The sequence below is a fragment of the Leptonychotes weddellii genome, chromosome 10, assembly GCF_054177405.1.
Source record: "Leptonychotes weddellii isolate Sample4059 chromosome 10, ASM5417740v2, whole genome shotgun sequence".
Taxonomy (NCBI): Eukaryota; Metazoa; Chordata; class Mammalia; order Carnivora; family Phocidae; genus Leptonychotes; species Leptonychotes weddellii.
In genome coordinates, this window is record NC_138378.1 from 111,483,458 (window position 1) to 111,508,778 (window position 25,321).

General features: G+C 39.0%; 1 protein-coding gene across 2 annotated transcripts in view; it reads right to left on the reverse strand.

The window, feature by feature from the left end:
• VSNL1 (visinin like 1) overlaps positions 1-22,723 on the reverse strand; it is a 100,170-nt gene extending 77,447 nt beyond the window's left edge. Inside the window, exons 1-2 of one of the 2 annotated variants that reach the window (XM_081797165.1) lie at positions 22,455-22,723; positions 17,879-18,106 (exon numbers count right to left, since the gene is read on the reverse strand). The gene's annotated coding sequence lies outside the window, so the exon portion shown is untranslated. The remainder of the gene's footprint in view (positions 1-17,878; positions 18,107-22,454) is intronic. The other variant, XM_006732980.3, reaches the window with a different exon arrangement.
• Positions 22,724-25,321: the final 2,598 nt, after the last annotated feature.

Below are 25,321 nucleotides of genomic sequence, written 5' to 3' on the forward strand. Positions count from 1 at the left end.
TTTTTTTTTTTTTTTCCATTCTCTTCCTCTTAGTGTTAATTCTTTGGTTTGACACCAGTATCTTGGGCTCTAGTCACTAGGTAAGACTAAGGGCCTCTTTCAGATCTAAATCTAAAAACCTCTCCACATGTGTTCTCTGTGGGCAACCAGCTCTTATCTGTATATCTCACTTATCCTGCTGCATATATCACACTAAAGCAAAATAAAATGCTTTGACTCCAACTCAGATTAAAATAGGAAGGGCCAATGGAACAAGAAGGACTTGATTTACTAGCTAGTCTCTAAAGTTTTTTGCTCATATCCGTCTATAACTAAATAATTTGGCCCCTACTTAACTTTCAAGAGGGAGATCCTATAATGTATTGTCCAAAGAGCACACTCTGAGAGTGAAGGAAGGTGCTATTACTTCTACCAGGACAACCGGTGTTATTCAGGACTATCTTAAGCAAATGGGGTTGTATCATCCCCTGCCTCTCCAACTTTATCTCCTATCACTCTCCCTTATTTCCTAAGCTACAGCTTTACAGACTGTGTGGCTTTCTCTCTAACACACCAGATTTATTCTTACATTAGGGCCTTTGCATTAGTTTTTCTCTCTCCTTAGGATTCTCTTCTTCTAAGATCTTTCATGGCTGACTTCTCACCAAGTCACTGGTCAAATGTCACTTTTTGGATCTTTCTATTTAAACTATTAAAACTAGCTTCTCCTCCAATGACTATCTCATTATCTTGTTTTATATTCTTTGTAGCCCTTAAGACTATCTGAACTTAGCTAATGTAATTATTAATTTGCGATTATCTATTGATGGTCCTCTTTCACTATAGAATGTTAGCTCCAAGATGGCAGGAACCTGGCCTGTTTTATGTACCACTGTTTCTCTCTAGACTCATCCCTGATACTGAGTAGGTATTTAAGAGTCATAAAATGAATATCTTAACTTGCTATAATGTTTAAACATAAGCTTCCTTTTTTGATAGTGACAGTGATTGATAGTTACCATATGAATGTATTCTTTCATATATCAGTGCAAAGAGGTTGTATGCCAAATTACTTGAAGGAAAGATCACCTTTAAGTTACCTTATCTCCCTACTCATGAGCTCAGTAGGGGTATGCAATGCAGTTAAGTTCTTCATTATTGCCATCTTCGGGGAAAAACTGAAATAAACAGCCTTAAGTCAGATTAGAGGCTACAGTGTGTAAAAAATATTATTGTGTTAGGTTTGACCCAGGTAGTATCCTAGGACCTAGAGCAAAGTGTGAGTTACAAACCAGGGGAGTTACCTGACACAATCCATAGCTAAACCATTGGCTCTTGGTATTCTGGATATTTTTAAGTTATACATAATTTTTTTCTCTGCTATTCTAGAGTGCTTTTGGAGGGTTTCAAAAAGCAAGATTGAACAATGGAAAGGTCACTGGTTTCTTTAGAGTATATTAGCCTTACCATTTTGGGCAATTAACTGACATTTCTGAGACTCAGCTTCCTCTTCTGTAAAATTGTGATAATACCGCAGTACTTAAAGGCTTTCATAAAATGAGAGTTAATGTAAGTTAAAAACCTAACACAGTGCCTGTTATAGTAGATGCTCAGCAAATAATATCTATTTTTATGACTTACATTACCAGGTGGTATTGATCGGTACATTCCATTGGCATTCAGAAGAAGTTTTATAATAATCCACAGATTGACTCATTTAAAAAACCCTGATGCCAAATATAGTAAACTATTGGTGCTAACAGATTTAACATTTCAAAGTTTGAGTATTCTATTATGGACCCATTAAATGAAGCAATTTATAAGTTTTCTGGAACATGTACTTGAGACATCCTTGGTGTAGGGCTGGTGTGTAGGAATAAATCACTCAGCTCGGCTGTGATTCTCCCAAGTATCTACATCTCAGTATGGTTTTGTTAATATTCATTCTTCCACATGCACATAGGATCTCTCTTACATGATTAAAAAAACAAAGCAAAAATTAAAAAGCTGTGTTTCTTTGTGGAAAGTGTCTCTTAAAAAACACGTCTGCTCTGCTGGTAAGGGGAGTGAAGAGAAAGTGAGGAGGGCAATCACTTCATTGTATTTCATGAGAAAAATTATATGGAAGAGGGGTACTCACTTTAGAGATCTGCCAAGATTTTGAGGTGTATCCTTTCATTGTGCCAGGTATCTGAGACTGAGAAAAGACCCCTCCTCAAACATTCCCAAAAGAAAGAATATTTATGGGCATTCTCTCAAAGGTCCACCTAAATATCACCCCATTGATATAACCTTATCTTTGACTATGAGTAAGGAAGCAAAAAGAAAAGAAAATTTAAAGGTAGTTTAACTTTATACTCAATACCTCAAGTTTCTAGTGTATTAGTTGTTAATGATTAGCAAAGAAAAAAATAGCATCTTTGGTAATAGGTATCAAGACCCTTGAATTGTTAATACTCCTCATCCCAGGAATTTAACTTAAGGAAAATTGTCAGTTATGTGCTCAAAGATTTGGGCAAAAATGAAATTTGATGCCAATTTCACACTGATCACAAAAATGTATTCAGATGGATTAAAACCCAAATAACACAATATGCACAAATTATGGTAAAAAATTGATAAATGTGACTACCTAAAAATTAAAAACTATTTTTAAGACAAAATTAACCATGAATAAAGTTGAATAAGTAAAAGGCAAGGAGAAGATATCTGCAGTGTATGTAACAAAGGATTTGTATTCAGAATATATAAATATTCCAAATAATACATGAGAAAAATGCAAGCAATCCTATTAACAATAGATAGAGCATAAATGGATAATTTACAGAGAAGAAAGCCTACATGGTCAATAAAGAGTAAAGAAATGTAAAATAACAAGGGACAATTTTTTCCAATCAATTTGATAAAAATGTTTCTTAAAAATCTGCTGATACCAAGTGTTTGCAAAGATGTAGAGAAATATGAACTCTTTCTAATATATTACTGGTGGGAATATTAACTGGTACATCTTCTTTGGAGAACAATTTGGCAGTATCTAATACAGCAGAAGGCGTATATGGAACATGATCTAGCAATTCTATTTCAACACTATACCCTAGAGAAACACACAAATATCCAAAGGGATATGTGAAAAAGATGTACACTGCAAGTTTGTAATAACAAACACTAAAAAAAAGTCACAGCAGCCTAAATGATCATCATATAGGGAAGGGATCAGTAATGTGAGGTAGAGTCATGTGATGAGGTACTGTATAATAGTTAAAATGAATAAATGATATATGAATAAAATTGTGATCTAAAGTTTTTTTTGAGAGGACAAGTCAAGAGAATGACACATTCAGTATGATGTCATCTGCTTAAATATCAAAGAGCCAAAGAGTATCAAATGATACTATAGAGACATATGTATTTAGTAAAAAGAATAAACATGTTCGTGAAGAAAATGCATGCTAAGTTCAATAGAATGTTTCTGAAGAGAAAGAGAGGTGAGTGGAACTGAGAAGGGAAATGAAAAAAATTTCAAAATATGAGAACATGTTAATATTTGTGAATTCTAGGTGGTAGGATAGTGCATACTTAATATGTTATTATCTGAACTTTATGTTTGAATTTATCACAATAGAAAATTAATATGTATTCTTTTAAAGCATTTGGAATTCATATTTCTCTCTAATTCTGGCTTTTTCTGAAGTACTTTATATCACTGAAGATTAGTGAATCAAATGGCTTGGGTGCCATTTATAATTTTGATAATGTTATTTTCCTCCAGTTCTTATCAGAAAGAGTTGTCACGTTCATTTCAAAGGAAATGTAGCAGAACGCTGAAGAGAAAACTTTGCCATTCTCTAAGAATTTTACTATCCTAAAGCAGCCCATTTTCAGCTTAGAAAAAACTACTTCTCTGATCAACGCTGCAATAAATACAGGGATGCATACATCCAACACAGCACCTCCTGCTTTAGCTACAACAAAGTCATTTTTGTGCGTTGCAATTACTTGTTTATTTGCCTGGTTCCACTAGACTCTCGGAACACTTTGAAGAGGGGGACCCCGTCTTGCTCATCTATGCCTACACCACATGGGCATTCAGTGTTTTAAAAAAGGACTTAATACAATTTAAATTTTCATCCAGAATAGGCACATTCAGACACTGTTGTTTAACAACATTTGCAAAGCATCTTGAGAGGTTCTGAGAGACTCCAAGTTGGCATGAGAGTGACTCTTTGAGTCACCTGGTTTCTTGCCATTGTACTAAAACACATAAAATGAGTATGTAATGGCTTGTAGTTGCTGTTACTGTTTCTCCAGAAGCCTAAGCATGAGTATTGGAATAATTTCTTAAAGGCCTCTCTGAACAACCTCATGAGGTGGCGTAATAAAGTCCACTTGATAATAAATATGCATTTCTTTGCCAAAACGGAAAAACATCTTTGGCCAACTATAAAGTTTCTTTCAGCTTATAGGCTCTGAAAGTGTATTTTAGGTCAGAGAGACTCAAAGAAGATACAGAGGAGGCTGCCAAACCACTGAAGAAAAATTCTGTTTAACAACCACAAGTGTGCAATAGAACAAATCAGAAGAAAATCCTCGTTTTCCTTTTTTAAAACCTCTCTTTCCAGATTCATTTTTTAAAATTTGACTGTATTAGATACATTTTCTAGACCTAAATGAAATACTTTCTGAAGCAAGGAAGAAGACTAGGTAAAACAGAAGAGCATGATTCTGGAAAAACACTTGATGCAATTAAAGGAATTGATTTGAAAAAGGAATACTTAGAAGAGGGTAAATTTTATCTATATTAATATCACAACTATGTAAAAATATAGCCATAAAAAAAAGGGGCCAGAAAGAAATATGCCAAATAATTACAATAATTAACTTTGAATATTAGGAGGATGATTTTTATGTCTCTCTAAATTAATAGTCTCCAGTTCTGCTCTGAAGATAATGTATTATGTAAGACATGTATGTGAGGTACCTGAATTATTTTTGTCATGAAATAACTTCCCTTCTCCTTTCATCCCATCTTCCTGGTTATTCCTTGCCCTACATACTGGATGCATCAGTTATTAATATGTCTCATCTCTTCTTTTAGCTGCAGTGGCCCTATCCATACTTCACATTCAGGAAAGCATATTTAAGCTGTTTTTAGGTAGAGATGGCCTAAAAATCCAATCAAAGCTGGGTCACTGACCCAAGAGAGCCACAGCCCAGGCCAGCAGATGAAGCTGGATGGTGGGAAGGGCTTGCAAATAGAGATAAAAGTAATCAGACTTCCTCTTTCACAGATTTGGAATGGAAGAGAGATGGTATCAGATCCTTCATCAATAGTGAGTGAAGAGCTAAACTGCAGAGAGAGAAGCTGAGATGCTATGTATAGAGAGAGGAACATCTTGGATCCTATAGATCAAGGAAAGGAAGCAGTGGCAAATCCCTAGATTTATGCTGGTCCCTGATGGCTCTGTAGGTCTTGTTCTGATGTTTATCCTTAAAATAAGTCTTCTTTGTGTAATACTATTCAGAGGAAGATAAAACTGCCTTAATGCAATGTATGCCCTCACTGGGGACAGACTCTAGATTCTAAACTTAGGGCCCAACTTAGGCCAGAACAGACAGAACACCTGTTTACAGAATCCCAATGTCCGGTCTAAATGCCATCACTGGGGAGCAAAAATTTATTCTTTGATTTCTAAAGAATGTGCACTTCTTAAAGAGACCATGTTAACATTAGCTTTGTTTCTTATTTGAAATAAAAAACATTTATGGTCATCTGAAAGATAAAATTTGGTCTGCAGATTTCAAGAGTGAAGTCTGGAGGTGGGAGAATTCATTTAATTATTTAAAAGGATCTGTGAATGTGTACCAGCCTTGGAAACCGAATAGTGTATCTTTCACATATCATTGCATTATTTTTCAAATGTGTGTCAATGCTATTGCTATTAATAAAGTAAACTTTAAATGTGAATTTTAAACGTTGTTGAATTCATAGTAGCTATTTGTTGCAATGTGTTCTTTCAAAGCAACTAATAATGAAATTATAATTACTAACCCTGGGAGCTTGAAAAAATTGTTGGCATTGCAGAGAAGTCCCAGAAGTATAAAGTAGTGGTGGAAAAGATCGAGAACACCTAATACAAACTGTAGACTGGAGGAAACCTCAATAGGTTTGAACTGAAATGCAAGAGACTCCAATAGTAATTCCACAGGCTGAGAGTATTGCAGACCCTGACGACTGGGTGAGAGTGTTTGGTGGGAGTCATATGTTTTATTCTGATGAGTGTACCTATTTAGAACAATGTAAAAGGAGTGTCATTTTCTTGATTAACTTCCAGACTACATTCTTAAGCGTCACATTTAAAAAAGAATAGATAGATTGGCATAGGTTTTCTATCTGAAAGATTGTACAGTTATCAACCCAGTTGCTCACGAACACAGTTCTCTCCCTGTCTTCACAAATATAGTCATGCTCCTGTATGAACTACCTGCTAAATATCTCCCAGATTTGTTAGGTCTCTGAATCCATGCTGCATCACTTCGGACCAAGCCAATATCACCTGTCACCCCTTACCTGGATACTACAACTGCTCCCAAACTGGTCTTCCTAATTCATTCTCCAGGAAGATCATTTGACAATTCAAATCTGATCCAAGTCACTTCCTTTTAAAAATCTTCAATAGTGTCTCATTGCTCTTATGATGCAGGAAAAAAAAAATCCTTAACATTCCTTGTAAGATTCATGACAACCTGGAATCTGGCTGCTTGTTACTAATTCTGCAGCCTCATCGATTGCCACTCTTCAGTTTCTCACCGGGTTCACTATCAAATCCAGCTCTTTGCACATGCTATTACCCATGGGTGGAGCACTCTTTCTCTGTGCCTCTCTTCACCTGGCTAACTTCCATCCCTACATAGGATCCCAACATAAATCTCACTTTGACTCTGTCTTGGATTCCTTGGACTAAGTCTCTTTGTTATGCATGCCCACGGGAGCATAATCTTCCTTTTTTTTTCAGGCTGATCAGTTTTTAATCACCTGTTTGCCCTGCCTTTCCATACCATAAGCTCCATGAGAGTGTCTTTTTGCTTCTAAATTTTTCCAGTACAGGGCTTGGCATATAATAAGCGCTCAAAGTCTGTTAAACTGGATTTATCAGTTAATGTTTGTTGAGCTGGATTTTAACTGTCGTATTCTTACAGAAGAAACTTTTGAGCCCTATAGAGAAAACCTCAGAATATTGAAAGCAAATTTGCTCTTTCACGTCCAAACTTTCTTAGTACATAATCTATCCTTCTTGTAGTGACCCTTATCCCATTCTACTGGCATGTTTAAATCTGAATCTCGGCTATGAACCAGGCATTATTGTCCAGAGTATTCAGAAATTTGTCTTCTAAAGTTTACTAATATATACTGCACGTTTCCATGTAAGTGACATCTTTTAACATAATGACATCTTTTATGTAATTAAATATGCCTACTCTTTTATAGTTTCTTGATTGCTTATTTCCCACTGTATCTAGGTTACAAATGCATCACCTGGATTTTCTTCTAAGTCTTTAAAAAAATTGAGGTCTTTAGTATATTTGGAATACATTTTATATAGTGTGAGATAGGGATCTAAATTTGTTATTTCTAAGTTATGCCAGTGCCATTATAAAATAAAGTGCACTCTTCCCACTAACTTAAAATGGCACATTTGTTGGTAATTCATGAAATCTCATAAAAAATGAGATATCTTTGCAGAATTTCTATTTTGTTCCACTGATCTATTTGCTACTCCTATGCCTATGTCATATTAATTTGATTACAGTGTTTGTATGTTCTAACATCTGGTAATGCAAGCTTACTCTGACTATTCTTTTTAATACTTTCCATGACTATTCAATTTTGAGAATGCAGTGTTCCAGATAAACTTTAAAGCCAGGTTAAATAATTAAAATTATGCCTACAATAAAAAAATCCTGTGGCATTATAATCATTATATATTACATACATATGATGTGTTCATATTGTCTTTTCATTTGTTGTTATCATATTTTCTGTCCTTTAGGAAGATTTTTTAGTTATGCTCCACAAGGCACTTTGTCTTTCTTCCAACTTTTAATCTTAAATATTTTATCATCTTGGTTGCTATTGTATATAGAATATTTTTCCACTTTTCATTTCTTTTTTTTTTTAAAGATTTTATTTATTTGACAGAGAGAGCAAGACAGCAAGAGAGGGAACACAAGCAGGGGGAGTGGGAGAGGGAGAAGCAGGCTTCCCGCTGAGCAGGGAGCCCGATGTGGGGCTCGATCCCAGGACCCTGGGATCATGACCTGAGCCGAAGGCAGACGCTTAATGACTGAGCCACCCAGGTGCCCTCCACTTTTCATTTCTGAATTTTTTTTGATAGACTAAAAGAAAAGACTGTTTTTGTAATTTATCTCACATCCCAACTCCTTTTTAAACATTTATTATTTTTTATTTTTACTTGAGTCTTCCAATTTTCTCTATATATAGTCATCAAAAAATAATAAATTAATCTCTTTTCCAATATTTATTCAGCTTATTTCATTTTCTTATCATATTGCTTTTGCACAAATAAAGAACAATAGAAGTATTTAATCTTTTCTGAAACAAGGCAAGGTATAAATATATACAAATCTGTATCTATTCCTGAGAAACTGACTCATTGCTAGATTTTTGCTATACAACACTTACAGGACTTTAAAAGTCTGAAAATGCATGAGATTTCCCTATGAGATTCAGTACTGGTAGATAGAGCTGGAAGGATGTTAGAGACATTCTAGCCTAATCCTACTCATTCTCACCTATAAGGAAACAAATGCCCACCAAGAGAAAGTGATTTGATCAAGATGAAAAGTTAGAAGCAAGGCCCAGGCAAGAATATAAAGATATTTTGGTCCCTGGGAGAATGTTCTTTGTAAAAGTCTTGGTGATTAGAACCTTAGACATGAACTTAAAACACTATTATTTTTGCTGATTTCTTATATTACAATTTAAAGAACAATTTAACAATCTAAATTAAAATATTTATCATAACTTTAAAATTTTGTTACAGCTAGTTTCCACTGTGCTCCAAGATTCATTTCTTTCTTTTTCCTTAGTAATAAAACCCCTAATTTTTAGCAGGAGTTTTGCTAAATGTGACTAAATTCTGGTCAATGGCATGTATGCCAATTTTGGGTATGACTGAGGGAAGTGTCCTTGAAAGGGAAGGGGTGTGTTCTTCATCTCACCTTCCTCCTTCTAACTGATGGAGGCTGCAACCATGTTGGACCATGAGGTGGAAGACACATGCTAAGAAGGGCAGAGGTAAAAGGTAGAAGGAATCTAGGTCCCTAAGAATTTTGTGAAGCCCCTTAACAGCCCTGGACTGCCTTCCTCTGGATTTATTTAAAAGAGTGAGAAATAAGTTCTCTTATTTAAGCCATCATTATTTGGGATTTTCTATCATTTTAAGCTGGATCTAATTCTAACTCTAAAGTAAATTATAAGGTAGAACAACAGAAGTATAAATTCAATATCTTGAAGATGATCTGGTTCTGGCTCAAAAACAAAAAAGAAAAGAAAAAAAGCATAACAGATGTTTGATATCAGAATTCTGATTATGGGGGTGCCTGGTGGCTCAGTCAGTTAAGTGTCTGCCTTCAGTTCAGGTCATGATCCCAGAGACCCAGGATAGAGCCTGGCATCATTGGACTCCCCACTCAGCAAGGAGTCTCTTTCTCCCTCTGCCCCTCCTCCTGCTCATGCTCTCTCTCACAAATAAATAAAATATTTTTTTAAAGATTTTATTATTTATTCATTTGAGACACAGAGATACAGAGAGAGAGAGAACATGAGCAGGAGGAGAAGCAGAGGGAGGGGGAGAAGCAGGATCCCCGCTGAGCAGGGAGCCCGATGCGTGGCTCCATCCCAGGACCCTGAGATCATGACCTGAGCCAAAGGCAGATGCTTAACCATCTGAGCCACCCAGGCGCCCCTCAAATAAATAAAATCTTAAAAAAAAAAAAGAATTCTGATTATGGTCTCAAGAGCTTTGAATTTAAAATAATTATCAAAATAATAATGATAATAATAATAGCTATGTATTGAGTACTGCAAGGAGACAGTGGGGCGCAATTAGGAAAAGAGCTCAAATTCTGCTGCTCAAATTCTGCTGTTGCCACTTATTGGTTATGCGACTCTGGGCTTGTCACTTGCTGTTTCTAAGTCTTCATTTCCTCATTTCTATAATGGGGACAATAAAAATTCTTAGCAAAGGGGCGCCTGAGTGGTTGGTTAAGTGTCTGACTTCAGCTCAGGTCATGACCTCAGGGTCCTGGGACGGAGCCCCACGTCCGGCTCCCTACTCAGCAGGGAGTCTGCTTCTCCCTCTCCCTCCGCTCTCCCTCTGCTTCCCTCCCCACCCCCGCTTGGGCTCTCTCTCTCAAATAAGTAAAATCTTTTTAGATCTTTTTTTTTAAAGATTTTATTTATTTATTTGACAGAGAGAGACACAGCGAGAGAGGGAACACAAGCAGGGGGAGTGGGAGAGGGAGAAGCAGGCTCCTCGCTGAGCAGGGAGCCTGATGCGGGGCTGGATCCCAGGACCCTGGGATCATGACCTGAGCTGAAGGCAGACGCTTAATGACTGAGCCACCCAGGCGCCCCTCAAATAAATAAAATCTTTTAAAAAAATTCTTAGCATGAGTTGTGAGCATCAGATGAATACATGCATGTAATTAAGTCAATATAACTTAACCATATGTAGTATTATGGATCTTATTAAAAACACCATTACTACTAACCTCTAAAATCCATCAAATGATAACTATGTAGCAATATTTATAATTTAATCACTAGGATAATACTGTCACCTAGGTATCATTATCTAAATGTCATAAAGTGATTCATATAACTCAGAATAATTTGTGACACAGCCTGATTACAAAATCCATATTTCTTTTCATAACATCATACTAATCTCACTTGATCAAGATTCTATAACCTTTTAAAACATCATGTCAGACACATGAATTTGAAAGTGTTTTCCTGCCAGTACCATATACCTTGTTTCCTGCTCCCTGTCCATAATGGCATCCCTGCTCCCCTTTGCTCGTTGTCTAGCTAATTCCTATTCTTGCCATCCCTGAAATTAGCCATCTCCAACCCTCACCAGACAGAGGTTTGGGTTCTGTGTGCCCCAGAAGTGCTACCACAGTTCTCTATGTTCCTCTCACGATTGTTCTTATCAGACTATCAATTATTGGTCTCCACTGCTGAAATGTGAGCGCCAAGAGGGCGCAAACAATGTCTTGTATCCTCAAGGTACATAGTAAGTGTTCAATAAACACTTGTTGAATAAATGAAAACCACATTTAACTTAATGGAATTGTAGAAGCATTTAAGCATGTTCAAAGACCCACATGTGTATACCGCATGAAAGCAGCCAAGGGTTTGGGAAGAGCACCTGACACACAGGTGCTTACAGATTTCTCTGTCTGGAAACTGTCCTAGTGAACTATGCATCCCAGCATGGTTCTCGGGGAGACGTACTGCCCTCAAAAGCACTGTTGTTGTCCTCATTACTGGGGACCTTGTGAGTCACGGATAAAGTGGGAGAAGCTAAAACCTGGGAGCAAGGCCCACTGTCCTGGTCTCAAAGAGAAATGCAGTAGCCATCTCCTTCTCAAGGCCCAGCAACTATAAACACATCTTAGTAACAACCCCAGGAGGCTGAGTTGGAAATCTAGATCTCACTGGATTTCCCTGGAATCTATTACTTCAAACAGCTCAAAATAGGTCTTCCTGTCACATTTTCTTATAGTGTCATGTATTTTTTTTCCATTGTACCCCATCTTATTTGAAATTTTATGCTATTTTGTGATTATTTGTTTAATATATGTTTCTCTAGCTACACTCTGAGCTCTATGAGGGCAGGGATTATGGCTATTTTAGTTCACCCTGTATATCTTGTACTAGGCAAATGACAGATATGCAATAGGTATTTATTGAAGGAATGAATGAATAGATGAAATAGAGAGATAGTGCCTCATATAAAAGCAACATAGTGAATATCAAAGCAACAGGTGAAGTAGGTAGAAAGAGCACAGATCTGTTTGGGATCTTAGAGCTATCACTGATAAACCTCATGACTTTAGGCAAATTCCCCAATCCCTGTATCAATTTCTTGGTCTAAAGTAGAGCTATCTCATTGGATTGCTGTGAAATTGAATGAGATAATACAAAAGTAAAACAAAGAACCCGGCAGAGCCCCTCGCACAGAGAGAGGGTATATGCCACGCATGTTTTCAAACACTGCACACCTCAGAAAGCATCTCCTCCTCTTTTCCCTTCCTTGCTGGATTAACTGTGAGGAGCTGTAAAGTAGCTGAACATCATAAGGTGTAGACTATGTTATTCAGAACTGGTCTTTTATACCCTAAGAAACTGAGACCCATATTTATTTTCACATGAATAAATGAAAACTTAGAAAAGTTTAAGTAATTTTTCCAGGACTTCACATGAATGATGACCACAGCACATTTGTCATGCCTGACATGTCAACACCTCCTAGTTTTATGGGCTTTCCATTATGTAGTTCCACTTGCGTCCTTCTAAAGCAGCTTTTCCAACTGGATTCTTTGGAAGACACTGAGATAGTAACAAGCATAATTTAATGTAAGTTCCTGAGCAAACATTGGAAACAAGGTCAGGCAAAGCTAAATAGCTACTGGGGTCTCTACCAGAGGAACATTCAGACTTGTATCAATATGCATGAGCACTAGGAATATCTAAAAGTGGGATGTTATCTCCCTCAAAAAAAGTTTCCACAAAACTCTTTGAGGGTCAATAACTATCAGTGTCTTGGAAATATTTCTTTAAAGAAACAAAGCTTCCTTACTACGAAATTTAAACTACCTTTCCTTCCAACTCCGCCACCTCGCTGAGAAGGAGCAAACTTTCAATAGGCCTTTCTTTTAATACAGTTTCCTAAGTACTGATTTGTTATAAAGCTATTTGCTCTTAAATATTTTGCTTAAAAATGTGAAACGATCTAAGACAGTACATTGAACTTATTGTATACATATCGTATATGTATGTATATATGTATCTGTATATATGTGCATTACTCTCTCACCCCCACTTTGAGAGCCATTCTCTGCTCTTAGCCAATGTGCATTAGTGTGCACTTCTACAAACACTCAACAAATGATAGGCTTATCCTGATTCAAACATATTCTGCAACATTTATTGTGTGTACCACTAAGGCTTCCCCTTCTGCCATTTATTGGGTGTTATTTGATGGACATTTATTTGACGGACAACAGATGGACTAAGTGATAATATTAGACCTGACCAAAGAAGTGAAGTAAGGGTGTCATGGGAATGTGTCTCAGGCGCTGTAGGCACCTCAGAGGAAAAGGTGAAGGAAAGAGAAGATTAAGGGCAGGAGACAATTAAACACTGACACATGTCCTCTGACGTTATTTATGAAGCATGCCATAAATCACTGGCGTGGGCAGGATTGTTCATCAACTGAACATTAGTCATTGGAAGCTTTGTGAACATTAACAGGAGGCATGTCTGAAATAAATGGAAGAGGTTCCCCAAACAGATGCAGAACACAGGTCTAAGCTAAGATGCTGACTCAGTTAGGATACTTTTTCTAGGACCATACTCACCATGCTCCCTGGGATATGCGGGTATTAGCTACTATTTAACTACCAACTTATTAGAACAAATACGCTTAGAAAGAGCAGAACATAGAACAGGAGACTGGGAGAAATGATGAAATGCAGACTGAGGAGAATGGCAGGAGGAAAGGTAGAGGTCCAGAGTGGGATGAGAATTATTTACTCTGCACTAATCTCTTTTAGGTAGTGTGTGTGTGTGTGTGTGTGTGTGTGTGTCTGCGTGTGTATGCATATCTGTATATACACATATACATGGTCTTCAACATCCCTATAAAGCAAATATATTACTCCCATTTCACAAGTGAGAAAATGAGCCCCCCAGATTAATTAAGACCAAAAGTCTTACCCAGTTCTATGAATCATCCAAGACTTACTATATAAAAGAGCCTCAGAATGTATGAGCAACTTTTACAGATTTCAAAGGGAGAAAAGGATGCTCCTTTTTAACCACAGATTAGAAATATACTTGAAATTCCCTAGCAAATGAAGCAGGAAATATGGGGAGAAGAGAGAAAAAGCTGAGGAGAAGAAAAATGGCTTTTCGAAGAACTAAAGACAATAAGACCATTTTGGATTTGTGTGTGTGTGTGTGTGCATGCGTGTGTGCGTGCAGAGAGGCTGGAACCAAGTTTTCAGCTCAGTAGTTAAGAAGGGTTGGGAGATATACTTTCCTTATCACAAAAGCCCTGGGAGGAAAGAATGAAAGAACAGATCACGTAAAAGTCCTCCCACAGATTCACATTGAAAGATGTCATGAAATTAGTTGGAATTATAAGGGAGGTGAGGGGAGAGTATTAGAAATTCTTTTTTTGGAAGGTAATAAAGGATAGAAGTATGATAGCATGATATTTAAATCAAAAGGCAGAGCTCTTGAAATGTTTTTGTTCGAGTCCTGTGATTCGCTGGAGGCTTGGATGGGAGACAAGGACCACATTATTCAGCTACAGTAGCACCCTCCATGTCCCCAAAAGATACATTCCAAGACCACCAGTGAATGCCTGAAACTGCATATAGGACCGAACCTTATATATATTATGGTTTTTCCTATACACACACACTTATGATAAAATTTAATTTATCAATTAGGCATAGTAAGAGATTAACAACAGTAAGTAATAATAAAATAGAATAGTTGTAACAATATATTGTCATAAAAGTTATGTGAATGTGGTCTCCCTCTCTTTCAAAATTTCATATTGTACTGTACTGACCCTTCTTCTTGTAATGATGGGAGCTGATAAAATGCCTGCATGATGAGATGAAATGGGGTGAGTGATGTAGGCATGTGACTTAGCATTAGGCTACGGTTGACCTTCTGACGACTCATCAAGAGGATCATCAGCTTCTGGACCTGGGTTGACTGGGGGTAACTGAAACTGTGCAGAGTGAAACCACAGATAAGGGGAGACTAGTGTACCTTGAAAAATAAGAGAGGGCTTCAAAATGTATTCAATAAGGAAACAAATGTAAAAACGTGTTCTTAGTTCCATATTCCGTTGGGACCAATTATATGCTGGTATTACATGGCAGGGGGATGACAGTAAAGAAAAGGGCTAATGGCAAGGATGTGAACTGAAAGAAAGAATGAGAAAAATGTTAACTTTGAGGTCTCAGCTTTTCTTCCATAAAGTCTCTTTTCTATGCATCCAGGCCACCTTTCTGTTTCACTTGACTTAGTGAATTGCTTTTATCTGTCTTCCTAGGCATAAATTCCTTGCAGGCTGGGATTGTATCTTATTTAATGTTAATTCCACAGTGACAACACAGTGCTTGGCACATTTACTCCACAGACACTTGTTTTACAAGGTAGGCTAAGCACTGTTGAATGTTCACTGCTTTTAATAGCTAGATTCCTCCCTTAGAGGTTCCATGATGAATGTAGGTTCTACTACAACTCAGAAACTAAAGTGGTTTCAGAACTCTTGATTTCTGATGAAAGGAATGAAAATGACAATAACTATCATTTATTGCATTTTCACAAATGAAGCATTAGATCTTTACATATGTAGTCTGTCATTTTCTGTTCAAGAATCCTGTGAATTACTATTTTAAATGGAAACTGAGGCTGAGAGTTTGAACCACTTATTCAAGGTCATTGGACTAATAACCTGTGGAACTACGTTTTTTTTTATCCTAGTGTATCTAGCTTGAAAATTCTGGTTTACATTTCCTATCCTACTTTCTTTTGAGTCAGTTAAAACCTTGGGAAGGGCTGAGGAATTCTCCCATTCACAAACTAAAAATGAGTAAAGATTAAATGGATGGTTTCATCTCTCTGAGGAAAGAATTCCTTTATAAACATTTGAAAGAAAAGTTACCAGAGAGGGAGACAAACCATAAGAAACTTTTAATCTCAGGAAACAAGCTGAGGGTTACCTGAGTGGAGGGGGGTGGGAGGGATGGGGTGGCTGGGTGATGGACATTGGGGAGGGTATGTACTATGGTGAGCGCTGTGAATTGTGTAAGACTGAAGAATCACAGACCTATAACCCTGAAACAAATAATACATTATATGTTAATTTAAAAATTTTTAAAAAATAAAAAGAAAAGAAAAGCTAAAATTTTGTATAGAATTTAAACTTATTTCACAAGTTCTTTTTTATTTTTCATAAAATTTCCCATATTAGAAAGAAAACAAACATCAAATGCCTTCAGTATAAATTTCAGAAACACTTGAACTTCTGGAATAAACAAAATTGATGGTCTTCCATTAACTCATAACACCAATTGCCAAAGGATTCCAACAAATACAAGTCATTTTTGTTTGTTTGTTTTTTTGTGAGTGAAGTGATAGAAGTTTATTAAGTGAAGATATAAAAAAAGCTCTCCAGAGTGAGAGGGGTCCTGACAGGATTGCCCCAAATAGATAGAAGTTGTTAACAGAAAATCAGACTTGCAAGACACTATTTGGTACATTAAAATAAAATATATTAATAAGCATGTTAACTTTATTGATAATCCTTAATGAGTCCCCAATGAGACATTTCACTCATAATTTAGGATTGGGTTTCAAGAAATCAGAAATAAACACACTAATCACAAATTAATAAAACCAACACAAAATATAAAATACCAGGAACTCCTGTAGCACCACAGTCTACTATTCTAAGAAAACCCCAGTTGCAATAAAATATGTAACAACAGAAATATTAGGGTCTAGCTATTTGTGTTAGAAAAAAATCCACCCTGGCTCCAAAGCACATTTAACATGTTAATGATTTGCAAAAATCTGTTTACATTCAGCTCCTCAAAAGTCCATTGTCTTTCAGAGCTTAAGAGATAAGAAACAAAATCCAAACAAAGGAGAGAAAAAAATATATTTAACCTGAAAGATTTCCATTTTCAGGAAAGTCCCTATATGAGCAAGAATAAAGAAAAATAAAATTCATTCTATAGATCTATAATAACTGTAAGTAAATTTAACTGATATGTTAACACTTGGCCTTTTATGAGTAATACTTCATAAAAATGAAATTTTTTTAATTAAAAGAGCCCCACTTTCTATAAAAAGTTCAGCAATTATTGTCTCAGATATATTGAACTTGAAGGCCACTTGGTGAATGAGAGTGCTCCAAGTCTTAACTGTAATTTAGAACAAAAGGAAATAGAATGTTCACCCGAAAATAATCCAACAAATGGTTATAAATGCAGTGCATTGTCTTAAAAAAAATAACAGTTGGTGGTTACGATGGAGGTCATCTGTGTTAGAAGCACAGCGAGGTAAGGCAGTGGAGAAATCCAGAGAAAGCATAAGAATCATGACGAATTACCCAACTTGCATGCTTTAAGTTAGCTGGTAAGGGTATAGAACATCTCTTTAATGTATTCACAGGCACCTTATTATTAAAGTGTCAAACCTCTATGAGGATTCTTGAGTAATTTGCTATTCCATTTCTGTTTCATTCTTTAAGTAGTTTCTGAAGCACCCCCAGGATCCCCATTTGTGAAGTTCTCAATGAACCAGTCTGGGAGGAACTCAAAACTATTTTGACTCATTTAAGAGAGCATAAATTATCTTTAGAAACAAACTGTAAATGAGGAATGCACTGTTGTGGTCCCTTCACAGTATGAACATGTTAAAAAATAATTCCATAGCTCAAGAGACCCATGATCCAAGTGGTACACATAGCTACCATAGTCTCGGTTTAGATTCCCTCTTTGACTTGTTAATATCAGTTCATGTAAATAGGTAAAAATAATTTATATTTTGACTTACTAAGAGATAAAAGGAGGAGGGCCTGGGTGTCTCAGTCAGTTGGGCATCTGACTTGTGGTTTCAGCTCAGGTCGTGATCTCATGGGTCCTGAGATTGAGCCCCAAGATGGAGCCCCACATCATCAGGCTCTACGCTCAGCAGGGAGTCTGGTTGGGATTCTCTCTCTCCCTCTTCCTCTGCCCCTCCCCTCACTCGAGTGCGCTCTCTCTCTCTCTCAAATAAATAAATCTTTAAGAAAAAGAAAGATAAACAGAAAATATTCATGGATTAAAATGAACTCTTAAAGGTATTATTATAGTGCTTTTATATTTTTAGTGAGAATAAATTATTTAATAATCTTTAGTCCAGGTTTTCCTTTTTGTAATATAAAAATATTGAAAGCAGTGTTAATTGTGCATATTTTTAGTCAAAATAATTTAATTTCTTGGTATAATTAACAAGGTGCATACACCTGATTCTTGGAACAAATATTAAATTGACATATGTTATAGAGTATCTACTATAAAAGACATTGTGCAAATATTACAGAAATATGAAAAAGATAATTGAAATCTGTGCCTTTGTGGACTGTGCTTTCATATTGTAGATGTCTTTGAGATGAAAATGCTTCTTGATATACTGCACTTTTTATGTATTGGGGGGATGGATTAAGTAAATTATATGGATCCCATCCAGTTTATTAATTCTATTAATTATGTGAATTAACCACTGGGACAGTAGAAATATCATTTATTAACTTATTTGTGTACCATTTGATACTTTTGGAAAATTGATACATTTATATCTACTAAATGTAACTGAGATGGACATTGTCAATTTCAACCTTAGACTAAACTGAATGTGACCCATTCTTTAAGAAGAACCTTCCAATCTTCCTAAATATTTACTAATCTAAGGAGCATAGATATCACTCAATATAAAGAAAAAGGCCTTTAGAATGACATTAAAAGGTATTGCTCTCATGAATTAAGACACTTGTTTGATATTGACATTATACTGTCATTTTATGAAACTCCCCAAGGAGCTCCTCAGCAATGTTTGGAATCCATACCTATATGCAACCCCAACAGAAAATCTATAGCTTGCACAATACAACATTTCTAATCATGTTATCCTATTGCAGATGAGATTCACAGCATAACAAATGAAAGCAGGGCACTTAGAGCTGCAAGTCTCTGCATAGGCTACCTGGTGTTCAGAACAGCCTGGCCACGACTATTTTCAGAATGGGATAGTAAGACCAGGTGACATTTGTTAGGGACGGACTCTATCCAAGACACAGCTCAACCCAATTCAGCAAAGGTTTACCATGAAGGAAAGGGTTAAATTAAATTGTTAATTGGTGGGGGGGGGACCCTGGCTGCCTCAGTTGGTAGAGCATGTGACTCTTGATCTCAGGGTCATGAGTTCAAGCCCCATGTTGGAGGTAGAGATTACTTAAAATAAATAAATAAAAAATTTTAAAAATTGTGTGTTTTTACACGTGTTGAGAAACTCACCCCCTTGCTTCCTCAGAAACTTCCAAGGGTATTTAACTCATCTTTCAAATGAGAAAGAAACTCAGACTGTCCTCCTTAAGCCTTCCCTAATGTCTCAGTTTTTTGCAGGTAAAAATTCCTGGCATTTCCCCAAAGGGGACATCCGGTGGTTGTGGTTATCTTTCTGAGGACGTGGGAGACTACATTTTTCAAAAAGGAACAGGAGGGCCTGGATTATCTTTAAAAGGAAGCTTTTACTCTATGGGCATTCGGGAGAGAAAATGAGGGAGAAACAGAAAAATCGAGTGAGAGGAAAAGAGAAAATAAAAAGAAGGAAAGAGAAGAAGGCCCAGGTAGGCAGGTATGATTGCCCGCTTTGCAGTCCCAGTGCAGCAAGACAGAGAAGGAAGCCATGCAAGTGCTTTCCAAACCCTAAAGGCTTTGTAAGCAGCACTGCTGTCCTCTCTAGCGCCCACTTCAGGCTGAGCCACTCCAGCATTCTTCCTTCAGTCTTCCTGCCTCCCACCCCTCCCCTTTTCTGCAGGTCACTGCATCTGGAGGATTTCCATGAAGGCTGAGGACAGTTAGGCATCTTGGATTTGGGTTCTGCCTTCTAGGAGCAAGAGGAGAGGTGGCAGAACCCACTGTGTATTTATACTGCAGCTGCCTCACTCTGCTAGGTCCCAGGCCCTACAGCTGCAGCATTTTTGGAAGATGCAAGACTGGCAGAAGAGTGAGGATGGTGCCTGCAGTGTCTCAGAAGGCTGGAGTCCCTGAAGGATGAGAGCGCAGAGGAGATAGAGAGGGGCCTGGCCAGTCCTCAAACAGGAGCTTTGAGTGATATGCCTGTTCTCTAAAAAAAATGCAAGGATTCCAAAGAAATTAACTGAGATGAAGAGAAGGCCAGGAAGACCAGGTTAAACATTGAACAAGGTGGGTATATTGGAGGTGAGGGGCAATAGAAAAGAGATAGAAAGCGAGCTTACAAGAAAGTAGAAATTATATAGTGTGAAAAGGAATCCTTGGGGCTCTCTTGAAAGAGGTGCTGGGGACCAGACAATTGTTTATTTGAAGACTAGCAATGTCACTGAGGATGCTATAAGTGTAGGGAGAAGGGAACATTTCCACTCCACATTACTCTGTAATTGTTTATTTCATAGACTAGAAGTTAATTGACTTTTCCCTAGCTCTGTGGTTCTGGGCCTCAGTTTCCTCATCTGTAAAACAAGGGGTTTAGACTAGATGCTTTTGAAGGTCTCTGCCTGATGTGACTCTGTCAGCCTATGAGCCAGGGTACCTGACACTAAACATCTCTGAGATTTAGTACCAGATTCCGCTGCACTACCCATTTATCAATGCAGTGTAACAACATCTGCACCATTCATGAAGCAGATTCCAACTCTCAGTGATGACGGGGAGTATGGCTCAATTATGACAAGAGATTGATCCTTCTGCCCTAAGTAAGGAAGGGAGGAACAGTGATTTACACTTTGGGTTTCCAAGGGGAGAATATTCTCGAATTTTTTATTTCAAATTTTATCCATTGTAAATTATAAATTCCTTTGACGGGTTCGAAATAGTTGGACTGACTAAAGGGCCAAGGGGCTGTATAATGAACTGCCTTATTTGAAGGAAAATTTATATCATTACAGAAATCGAATCTGCTTTTTCCATGGAAATCCATCTCACACTGGCCATGCTCTTCTCTTGTCTGCCTGCCTCATGCCATTCTGTCAACTGCTTCAGTGCAGCATTTTCTGGAGTTATTAAACACCGAAGCTTAATGAGAGTGCACTTAATGGGTGAAGTATTCAATGATGCAGGACCCCCCCCCGCCCCCCCCACGTAAGCAGTTTAAATGATAGTGGGGATAAAATACGTTTTCACAAGAGTTTCATTTTTAATTTGTCTCAACATGAAATTCCTTTAATTTTTTTAAAAATTAATATGTAGAAATACAACTCCTTCCTTCCTCTTGTCTTCAAGTGGGATGTCACACACAGATAGTATCCACTTGTGTTTTCTACAGCCACTAACATTTCCATTTCATTTTAGTCTCCAAAATATGGGCAGCAGCACAACTCTAGAAAAATGGATTCCCACTCTCTCATCTCACAGGGCACTGATCCGTGCAGCGCTGAGCACTTGCACGGAGCCTCACCATTTCCTCCAACCCCCCACCCCCATTCACCTGTGCCCCTGCTTTCCACAGGGGGTTTGACCTTGCAAAGACCCTGCTTCAGTTTCTGGGCAAGTTACAACCCATTTTAACTCAAAATACAAAACGACCTTTTCTCCTTTAAAGAAACACTACCAAATGTAACCCATCTGGGCTTATATTTCTCAGCCCTGTATTCCAGACTGTGAACACGGGATGCAAAGGCAGGTAACTAGTTTGGGTCTGACAGTTCCCATTCAGAGGCTCTGAGACTCAGACTCTGTTCAAAACAGACGGCTGACTATGTGGTTGAACATCTTTCCTTTTTTGTCCATTCACCATCATGACGAAAAATCAAAACCGAAAAATTATCTACTCATTTCTAAATACTAAGAAATGTGCTTCTTTTGCGCCTCGCTCCGTGGTTCTAAACACTAACATCCCGCTTGGAAACCAACACTGATATCCACACCGCATCTCGTCTACTCAGTTTCACTTAGCAAACACCTTCACTGCTCTTCCACGGTGAGAAAAATGGTGCACCAACCCCACGGATGACAGGTTGGTACTTGACTGCAACCGCTCAATAGTTTTATCAGCAACCGGAAAACTTCACAATCGGTCAGTTAGCTACTTAAATCCGTGTAAGGAAATCTGCTTATACTAAAAAACCACCTCTGTTTCACCTATCTTAAATCTAGCCTAAGACAATCCCCCAAACACGCCGCATATAAACACTCCCCCTTCCCCCACCCCCATTATCCCAAAAGATCCCCTCATTGACTAACAACACATTCAGATGGCCAGCATCAACCAAAGCAATTGCCACCATGCATTTAGACGCATCTATGCTAAGTATTGACAATAGCCAAAGCATCTCTCAGACAATTGGCTGCACTACATATGCAGAAAAGCAACGAAGATTGCATTTTCCACTTACAGTTATAGCGCTGCGCACGGTCACTTAATGAAAATGATAAAACTCAACAGTTCTTTATATATATGTATAATTCAGATAAACGGTTAAGCCGTCTCTGTGTGTGGTTCTCTCGCGCTCTTTTTTTTTTTTCCTCTGGAGCTCTAGGCTGCTTAAATCCCTCTTGGATCGCGCCTCGCAAGCCCAGCCGCCGCCGCAACAAGCTCGGGTAAGTCTATGCTGCAGATTGGGAATCCCATAGAAAACCTAGCGTCCCTGGAGCCGGATGCGCAGGCGCGCGAGCCACCGCCTCTCGAGGCACCCCCTCCCCTTCCCCTCCTCCCTCCTCCCTCCTCCTCCAGCTCCGCAGCCCCAGCTTGGAGAGCTCAGGAGCCGGTGACCAAAAGCAGCCTGGCATTGGCGCATGCTCAGTTGGAGGGGCTCGGAGATCCCGCTGGTGGATTCCACGTCTCCAGATTTTAGCAGAAACTCAAAAGGAAAGTACATAGGAAAAGGGAGCCTGGCTACCGGAGCTGCCTGCACCTGGACAGGCGGTAGGGAGAGCAAGTTGGGCTCATCACATTCCGCCGTAATGGAGTCCGATGATGAAGGCGAAGGCCAGAGATGGGACACTTAGAGCCTTCTATTCCCACGGCTCCGAGCCCTAAAGGGCCCTCGGCCCACCTTTTGTCAGGCTGTAAGGTGACGGAGAAAACTGCAGAAATTCTTTTTCTCGAGAGGAAGTGTATCCCCAGCTAGCTATGAACATATCTGTCCGGCTCACGGTGAAGGAATGGTTATGGTGGGCACTTTTCGTGGGCCATTTCATCCGAGGGTCTTAACCTAGGAGCACTGGGAGCCGGTCCTTCTCATACCCCAGTGCCCAGGACCATCCGTCCAGAGCGGCTAGAGAAATGTAGGTTGAAGGAAGCTGGGTCCGAGGCTTGCCCTGTGTGACCTTGGGCAAATCAAGCTAACCATCAACGAACATTTAACAAGCGCCTGCAGTATGCAGTTAATAAATATTTATTGAATATGCTCGGTGGGAGGGATGGATGGGAGGGAACAAACCATCCTTGGAATACAAGGTAGAGGGCTTGGACTAAGTGATATTATAAAGCCCACTTTTGTGTCCATTAAGGACGCCTGTGTGTGCTAGCCCTCCCCCTCTCCCCACTGTCCTGCCAAAGCCTAGAAGACTTGGCAAGGAGTAGTGCGCAGTAAATGTTTGGTCGCTTCCCTACCAGGAAAGCAAGAATTCCCAGATGTTCCCAACCCGATCAGTTTCCTCAAGTGTGTATGTTTGCACATTCATTCCTTCATTCACTCAACAATTACGCTTTAACCAACTACTTACTATTAGCCACTGTTTGGGGGATAAATGCAGTGAACAAACGCCCATCCTGAGATTTACATTCAGGTGGGAGTTCTATTTTCAAGGGAGGGGAGTTCTGGGGGCAAAGTGAAGGTCTAGGTTCTCCTTAAGTAGAGACCTTTACAATTTCACACACCTTATCACGCTCAGGAAAACTGCAGTGTTAATAAACCTTTTCGTTCTGAGGACACCAAGAGCATCTCCCATGGCAAAAGGGCTCTAGACTGACAAATCTCCGTTGCCAGGAGGGAGCTACTCCTAGCTACCAAGTCGGGGAGTCCAGCTTGGAAGAACTTGAGGATACTTTAACCAAGACCAGGAGAAACTCCACCCCACCAGTCTCTGGCACTGGAAAAGGCTTGGGCTCAGTGAGGACCCCCCGTAGTGACGCCCAAGCTGCAGCCTGACGTTCAAAGCCAACCTGGCCGTCCCAGAGCGCACGAATGCACTTTCCTGGGCCAGACTCCTCGGGAAGGTGGCGCAGAGCGGGGGAGCGCTCTCGGGACTCCCGGGACAGAGCTCGCAGAAGTCCCCTCCCCGCGGGGCTCTTCCGCGGGGTGCTGGCGACCTCGGAAACCCGGCGCGCGGAGTCGCGGGGAGCAGGGCGCGCGCCCGGGCGCGCTGCGGCAGCTGAGCACATTGAGAGTCTGGCGGGCGCCAGCTCCGCGCTCCCGGGCCGCAGTGCGCACTGCGCAGCGGGGCTGGTCGGCGGATTCTTTCTGTTTCTTGGGATGAGGTTGGGGCAAAAGTCAGTCCTGGATAAGTCTCTGGTTGGCGGTGGAGACAGCCTCCAAAGCTTTCAAAGTAATTTCTCGTCTTTTGTCGATTTCCCCTACTAAAGCGTTTTACGCTGGGCTGTCTGGTTTCTCTCTGGAGAACAGACTCCGCATTGCAATCTGCATCAGCTGAAAGAAGGGGTCATAATGCCATTTCTCCGCGTGGAAGAGACGTGCCTATTTATTGCGCCCTGGCGGTCTCTTTCGTGGCATTGTTCGGGTGTAGATAACTTACTTCCAACTTGTGCTTAGGAAAAAAACGAACACTGATACTTTAAACCGTGTTCTGTTGTAGGGGAGATTTGATTTGGATGCGTGCGCTTTTGTGAAGCAGCTTTGTCTAATTGGGCAGACAGAATGTTTAAAAAGTTTTATTTGCACTGAAGCGTTGTTTGGCGTCCTTTATGCGGTATCTTAATTTTTAATCGCCAGCCATTATGCAACTTTATTTTCTTAAGCTGTAATGTTTTGTTGTTAAAATCTTTTTTCTGAGATGCCTTTTGGTCGAGTTTTATGTGCAGCATGAAATCACCGTAGGGAAGCAAATTCTAAAAGACACCAAAGGAATATTATCGTTTAAATTACAGAAAGCAGTTCCCCTCTTTAGGATGGCAGAATGAACTTGAAAAGAAGGATGTGGTAGACACTAAAAAATCAGGGAACCCTCTGTTTCTTTCCTTCTTTAGACGTTTGCAGATGTCACTGGTAATCACCAAAGAGCAGAGGTGCTCGGTCCAGCC